The sequence below is a fragment of the Sinocyclocheilus rhinocerous genome, unplaced genomic scaffold (assembly GCF_001515625.1).
Source record: "Sinocyclocheilus rhinocerous isolate Xijiao unplaced genomic scaffold, SAMN03320098_v1.1 scaffold3023, whole genome shotgun sequence".
In the NCBI taxonomy this organism is placed as follows: domain Eukaryota; kingdom Metazoa; phylum Chordata; class Actinopteri; order Cypriniformes; family Cyprinidae; genus Sinocyclocheilus; species Sinocyclocheilus rhinocerous.
The window spans coordinates 39,494-47,210 of NW_015628328.1; the positions used below are offsets into that span (position 1 = coordinate 39,494).

Below are 7,717 nucleotides of genomic sequence, written 5' to 3' on the forward strand. Positions count from 1 at the left end.
ACAGACGATGAACACTATTAACAGCAATTATTATATGATGCAATCAAACTTATAGCAATTTTAGAACGCCGGATGGCGTCAGGGGAACAGGACTGGAGCTGCTGCGATGCTGAAGCGAAGAGCAGGTCAAGTCAAGTTTATTTGTACAGCGCTTTTCACGATACAAATCATTGCAAAGAGGCTTTGTCGCCATAGGCTTGGGCAGCACCGCTGCCAACCCATTGGTTAGTTTTTTAATACACTGCACGAACCAATGGTTGTGCAGTTTCGCTGCGTGATTGAAAAAAAGGCTTCAGTTCAGGAGAAAAAAGTTTTTTTTCCCATAGCGTCTTAAGACAAGACGCAGTACGAGTGTAGTATCGACAGGGAACCATGGTTAATTTGCGGTTACCATGGCTACAAGAACCATGATTTTTGGTATTATTCGTGTTAAAACCATGGCTAATTTTTGTAAGGGAACATGGAAACTCAGAGAGAATATTAGATTTGTTGGTGGTGGTGAAATAATTACCAACATTAAAACGTTATTAACGTCAACAGCCAAAAAAGTTTCACAGGATTATGAATGTGCCTGAAAGTGATGCAGGGGCTTAGTTTTCACTTTTTTTTCTTCTCTCGGCGCTGGATTGCTGATATCTTGTCACGAGCATAGTTGTCCATCAATTATGATCATTTGCATTCGGCCGCAAACATGAGCGGGGTGCGAGCGGTCGCAAGCGCGGATGCGGGAATGGCGCTGTGTTTTTTTTTGTTTTTTTTTTAGCAACGGGGATGGTGCCCCCCGGGAGTTGGTGCTCTACGCAAACTGCGTACTCTGTGTATAGGGAGCGGCGGTACTGATACAAAGACACCATTAACAACTCTGGGAATGTGGTGAAAAGATTTCAAGTACATTTTTAGAAAATAACATTTCAAATTTAATCGAATAGGACAAAATAGTTGGTTAAAATAGCTGTCTTCCTTCATTCACCTTAGACTGAGTTTGATGGTTTGAAACTTCTGCTGTTGAGGTGTTGTGGCACATGATTTGAGAGATTTTCAGGATTGTGGATGTCCCTCATCTAGAAAGAGAGCAAAAGAGAAGCAACAGTACACAAATAATAACAAACAAATCCACAAAATGTCACTGAAACTTGAGTGGTTGACCACTTACGTGGGTTACTGATGCTGGTAAATGTCAGATATTCAGCTAAGTCCTTCCAGGTCTCTTGGAAATAATTATTTAGGAGAAGCTGGTCATCTTTCCAGCCTCCTCAGAAGTCCTGGCACCATTACAACTCTTTTGGTTTGAGGGTCATCTGAGCTGCCTGAAAACCAGGTTCATCTTGTACAAGGAAATCCCACGGTAAAACACAAATGGTGAACAATCAGCAAAATGTGGAGCTGTGAGCTGCAAAAGAGAGGAAAACACTCAGGTTTATCAAGTAGGCATCCTCTGGGAGGTTGTATCTCGCCTCCTCTACCTCCTCGATTGGTATGTTTTGGAAGACAGGTAGGTGGTCAGCTTGCCATAAAAACTATTATATACCTTCTGCAAGTTGCAATCCTCCAGGCAATCTGCACACAAAACAAGGCATTATTTCTGTATGTAAACTGGAAGTGGAAGTATTTGTAAATGATCAAAAAACACCAAGAATTCCTGGTATAGCCATTTTGACCTGGGACTGACTCCTCAGCAGCACTGATTTCAGGAGCTCCTTGTCCAGCTCTTCATAGCACATCGCTCATCCTCCTCTCCCTCAAGAAGATACTCTGGTCCTCCAGCATGTCTAGCCCCTCGAGTTGGCTCTCCTTCTCCTGCAGATCCAAGATAGAGGCCATTGGTACCTCAGGGGTTGAGGCCATGAGTTTGACCAGTTCTGCAATGATTTTCTTGTCATGTCAACATGGCTTCTTTATTCTTAGATGCCTAAAAGAATAAGATGTTGAGATGACTTAAATTCCACCAAAATGACACCCTTATTTGACACAAAGTTAAACTCTGGATTCTGATAGGGAAGGTGCACAGTAAGTACAGGTTTGATGTCTCTAGTGCAGGGGTGACCAATCCTGCTCCTGGAGTGTATCTCCAGTACACCTGACTGGAAATTTCTAGTGATCCTGAAGACCTTGGTTAGCTGGTTCAGGTGTGTTTGCTGGAAGGTGGCCCTGCAGGAGCAGAACTGCACACCCCTGCTCTCTGGCCTTCGAGGTCCACTTAATTCCAGGCTTGATCAATCTCACCTGCCTGTAACTTTCTAGTAATCCTAAATACCTTGATTTGCTTGTTCAGGTGTGTTTGATTAGGGTTGGAGCTAGAGGGCTGCATTGGGATTAGGACCCCTAATGTGGTTTTACCTTTGCTGCGGGTGGTTAAAAGATATAGTGTGGGTCCCACCATCCTGCTTTTTTATAGAAATAAAAATCATTTAGTTCAGTTGGAAAATGAATGTGCCGATGTACACTCAATGGCTAGAGAATACCCATAATTCACTGTGAGGGTCGTGCCGAATAAATTACCACGTCTCGCCAGAAAGCTGCACCTGCAGCTGAATCATCCATTCATCCATTTTCCAAACCACTGGTCCAGTGTGGGTACAGCATAATATCATACAGGTATACATTTTTTAAAATTGATTATTAAATAGTTTAATGGAGGTTTACACATAGTTTCCATGGCAGAATTCAAGATAATTTTTTTCTGGAGCTGCCAGTTTGCGAAGTTTCATATGATTATTAAACAGCAAACTCAAACTATTCAAAAGCGGCAGTCCTTCTGTCACACTCAGGCTGTGTCCGAAATCGCCCCCTATACGCTTAAATAGGGCACTATTTGAGGGAACAGCCATTTTTAGTGGTGTCTGAAACCATAGTGGACGTTCTCAAGTGCACTCATTCAATCCCACAATGCACTGCAAAAACGAGTGTACAACTGGTGCATGCTCAACGGCTAGAGAATGCCCATAATGCACCGTAAGAGTCACGCGCCGAATGAATTCCCGCATCTCGCCAGAAGATGGCGCCCGCAGCTGACTAATCAATCCGTTCATTTTTACAAAGCGCTCATCCATAGCGTACAGCATAATGTACAACACGGGTATAAATTAATTGTAAATTGATTATTAAATTGTTTGATTAGGGTTTATACATAATTTCCGTGACAGAGTTCAAGATAAATCCTTTAATCTTACTGGAGCTGCTAGTTTCAAATGATTAATAAACAGCAAGCACAAACTATGCAAAAGCGGCATTCCTTCCGGTGCACTCAGTGTCCGAATTCACTACTCGTTTTCATTCACTCCTTCTCGTTTTCACTCCTTCAGATGGACAATATTAGTGGACTAATGTAGGGGATAGTGAATGAGGGTAAAGGGGGTGATTTTGAACACAGCACAGGTCTTGCAGTCTCTACTAATGAGCTGACGAGTTCAATCAGGTGTGTTAGATGAGGAAGGCATCCAAGATGTGCAATTTAATGAATGGGCTCCCAATACAAGGTTCGTGAACAGTCAAAAAGTGAGATTAGATGCAGATTGATGCATGTGACTCAGATGGAGCAGTAGAGCATCCTACAATATGAGTTAACCTTAATTAACCTGTTGTTAACCTGTACACAAAATGACCAACTTATTAAATAGGTTCTATGACAGAGTGATAGCACTGGTTTATCATTTCACTTTTCTTATCCGCTAAGGAGCTGTGGATGCACATACAACACTGTTAGTGCTCAAACACACTACATTTAACCCATCGTTTACATCCCTAACATTTGTTACAGAACAAACACACACATGCACATGATAAGGGGCCTATAAGAAGGCCTTGGGTTTACCCATCACTTTGCCCCATGATGGTCATAAATACAGCGTATGAGAGAAAAAGTCACATGTCTGTAAAAGATGAATACATAAAATTTGTGATATTAATACATCTACAAATATCACTGGGTCCCACATTCCTGCTACAGCTTCTTCAGTATGTGAATGTTAACAGTAAAATAACATTCTGCAGCATTAATTTGCAGGTAATGGAAGAGTAATTTGTCTCTACAGCACAACAGATGAAGGTCAGGTTTGATCCCAACTGAACCCATTAGACCACAGAGAAGGCAGAGAGAAAATTCATAATTTTGATTATAATTTCGTTTTTATATCCTGAAAAAATTAAAAGGCACTGTTTTATTTTTAAAGAAAAAGACAAGCTGCCATTGGAACAGAACCAATTAATATTCATGAGGTGAGAATTTGACGTATGCACATCTTCTCGGTCAAATTTCACCGAATTTGTTCCTAGGAACGATTCCGTGATTCGTTTGAGTAGCCTACTCTCTCTCTTTTTTTAAATTAATTTGTTCTTTTGTATTTATATTTATCTGGTTACACTAGGGTTGAGTATCGTTTTTTTTTTTTTTCGATACCGGTGCCAAATCGATACTTTTAAAACGGTTCCAGTGCCATCGCGGGAGCGAAACACATGTTGCGAGAGCAGGTGGCAATGGTCAGAGATTCAGCGGGAGCTAGATTAAGAAAACAGTCGAATCCCGGACCACAGTAAAGATAGTTTGCGGTTTGATATTCAGATTTATTTTGGCTATAAATACGCAGTGCGCTGTCATAGACATGCAAATAATACCGAATATCATTCTCCATGATTTGTGAATTCAGGTGACGCTGTCCTTCGGGCCGAAATCAGGTTTTTTTTCGTAGCGACTCTTAATTTTATAATGCCTATAGAGAATGAGGAGTTACGTCACAATCTTTTCACTCCGCATGGCATTTCGGGAAGGCGCCGCCATATTAGCAGGGAATAACGGTTTCCAATTCATTAGGTAAATGAGCACATACACATGTACAATTGTACACTTTGTTTGACAATAAAGTTTTGGTTGTTGTACATTTCCTTGAGTAATTGGCTTCAATATTCTGATTTGCAAAAGTTTCACAGTGCAGTGTTGGTCAGTTAACCCTTCCCTGATTCATTTACATCACTATTTTGATTTGTGAAAACGTTCACAGTGCAGTTATGGTCAGATAACGGTTCAGTCAGTAACATCACTATTCTGATCTGTGAAAACTTTCACAGTTCAGTTTGGGTCAGCTGACCCTTCCCTGAGTCACTAAAATCACTATTCTGATCTGTGAAAACTTTCACAGTTCACTACAGGTCAGCTGACCCTTCCCTGAGTTACTAATATCACTATTCTGATCTGTGAAAACTTTCCCAGTTCACTACGGGTCAGCTGACCCTTCCCTGAGTCATGTACATAACTGTTGTGATCTGTGAAAACTTTCACAGTTCAGTTTGGGTCAGCTGACCCTTCCCTGAGTCACTAACATCACTTTTTCCTCAAGAATTTGACAGTATTTTTCCCCATCCATTTTTCTTCTATCCTGACAAGTGCTCCAGTCCCTGCTGCAGAGAAATCATAGCAAAAAATTACCACCTCAGCTGACCCAAACTGACCTGTGAAAGTTACCACAGATCAGAATAGTTAAGTTAAGGGCTCAGGGAAAGGTTAAATGACAAAAACTATACTGTGAAACCTTTAGCAAAACATAAAATAGAAGCCAAGGACTCATAAAAGGTAAGGTAAAACAACCAAACCTTTATATTGTGAAAGATTACACAAATCACAATAGTCTATTAGAGCCATGTATGATTTATCTAATGGCTTGGAAAACCGTTATTCACTGGAACAGCAACGTATGACATTATGACAGAAGAAAAAAAGAGCAGTGCAAAGAGAAACAAAGACACGCGATAAACTGCGTTTGGGAAAGTTTTCACAAATCGAGTTTGACCTAAAAACAATGTTTTTGTATTCGAGCAGTCTGCGTGTTTATTGGTTTTTCACATTCCTTATAGCGGATTTACCAAGGGGTTTACGGACAAGAGCTTAACTGTGAAAATTCACAAATCAAGCTGGTGAAATAGACACCGGTTTAAATCCTCTAAGTGTCCAACTTTTGGAGCTATAGGCATTATAAAATTGAGTCGCAACGAAAAAAAAACTGATTTCGGCCCGAAGGACAGCGTCACCTGAATTCACAAATCATGGAGAACGACACTCAGTTTTATTTCCATCAGCATGCATTGCGACATGAATAAATTATGCAGCTGCATTGTCTTAGTATTTTCTTTTATTCTTACTATTTGCTTTTATTTTTGTTGTGACTTTTTACTGCCCTGTTTTGTGATGTTCAAAAATCATATCAAAATTATCAGAATATTTTGTCACCATTGCTGAGATTCACATGCTGATTCTTCATGTCTATGAGTGACAGAATTGAAACCTCTTTAGGAACCATAATTCTAAAAGTGGTTTATACAATTTTCTCACATTGTCACGTAGTATCATAGAATTGCAATAATATAAAATTCATAAAAGAACTACAGATTTTGATAAAATGCAACCAGCAACTGAGATGCATGAAATGATTTTATCATAGATTCCTTGCCATCATGTGTGCTTTATAAATACTATTGTAACAGCCAAAGATAAACTTTGACTTATTTTAACTTAAAACTAAAGTCAAGGGTCAAGAGGCAACTAAAGCAAACACTATTCACCAAAACGGTAAGTTGAAAAAAATAAACATCTAAACCTTAATTCTCAATAAAGAACTTCTGTTTTAGATACTCCATAAGTAAAGTCTAACTGGTTAGTAATGTGTGAAGTTGGTGTTGCTGTTTGTGGAGAGGTCCTTTTTTTCTGAGGTCAAAGGTCTCATGTGGGGGCCCTGTTCTGTGACAAGAAGCCTCATCAGGTCACAAAAGGAAACCTTTTTTTTAGAGTGTGGAGTAAAAAGGTTATAATTTTCTCTTTTGTTGGACAACAGGTTTAGAAATGTGAATACAAGGGAGGTTTAGCTTTAGGCATTTTAAGTTAAGCATGTTTAGCTTAGTTAACGGAAGGCTACTTGGGCCATCAGAGCAAGTGTAATTACTGCATTCATGCTCCTCGAATGCTCTCATTTCCTGAGTTGTGCTTTTAAGTTGGAATGTGAAAACAACATGGACACTCTCGTTACTACAAAGATGTGTTGGATTTTAGAGCTTTCCGACTTGAGTTCACCTGCATTTTCTCAGTCGGGAAAATATTTTTCACGTGCGGTGCCAGTGATGATGATGCTTCTTACGGCCGTTTCGGAGAACCAGAGGACAAATATTTCAATCGATCGCTCAGGCATGGCACCGAAATGAGGCACCGAAATCTGCGTTCGGATTCGGTTCTAGTATACCGGTTATATAGGTACCCAACCCTAGGTTACACTACACTACTTGTAGCATTATGTTTCAACTTTTAGAATTAGAATGTTGTATGTTTTTCAGAATGTATGCAAATGTATGTTTTCCAATTTGATTCCATCACTGGTGTAATAGTCTCATTGTGTTTTTTCCCTATACATGTTACAGCGTCATATTTTTTTTATATTATATTGTCAAATGTTGCGTTGTACATGGTAATAATTTCAAGCATGTGACTGACCTTACAGGTTTATTCCTAAACCGATATTCTCTCTTATAAACAGCACAGTTATTTCCGAACGGTTCGCGAATCAGTTCGATTGAATCACTCAGAAGAACGACTCGTTAGCGAGTGGCCCGCTGAACTGGAAACAGAGCCCGTGATTTAGCGCCACCTGTCGGTCGACCGCAGATCGCATCTGCTCCACATTTTCTTCTGAAGCGAAGCTCCGCCCTTCATGAACCTGGGTGTCGGTGCACCCGCTCCCGC

The 7,717-nt window shown here is 40.2% G+C and overlaps 1 long non-coding RNA gene across 1 annotated transcript; it reads right to left on the bottom strand.

Moving 5' to 3' along the window:
- Positions 1–607: 607 nt before the first annotated feature.
- On the bottom strand, positions 608–1,260 carry LOC107737437 (uncharacterized). The gene is made up of 3 exons (XR_001639800.1): positions 1,154–1,260; positions 971–1,061; positions 608–736 (listed from the first exon to the last, which is right to left on the bottom strand). It is a non-coding gene; the product is annotated as an uncharacterized LOC107737437 (long non-coding RNA).
- Between the last annotated feature and the right edge of the window lie 6,457 nt (positions 1,261–7,717).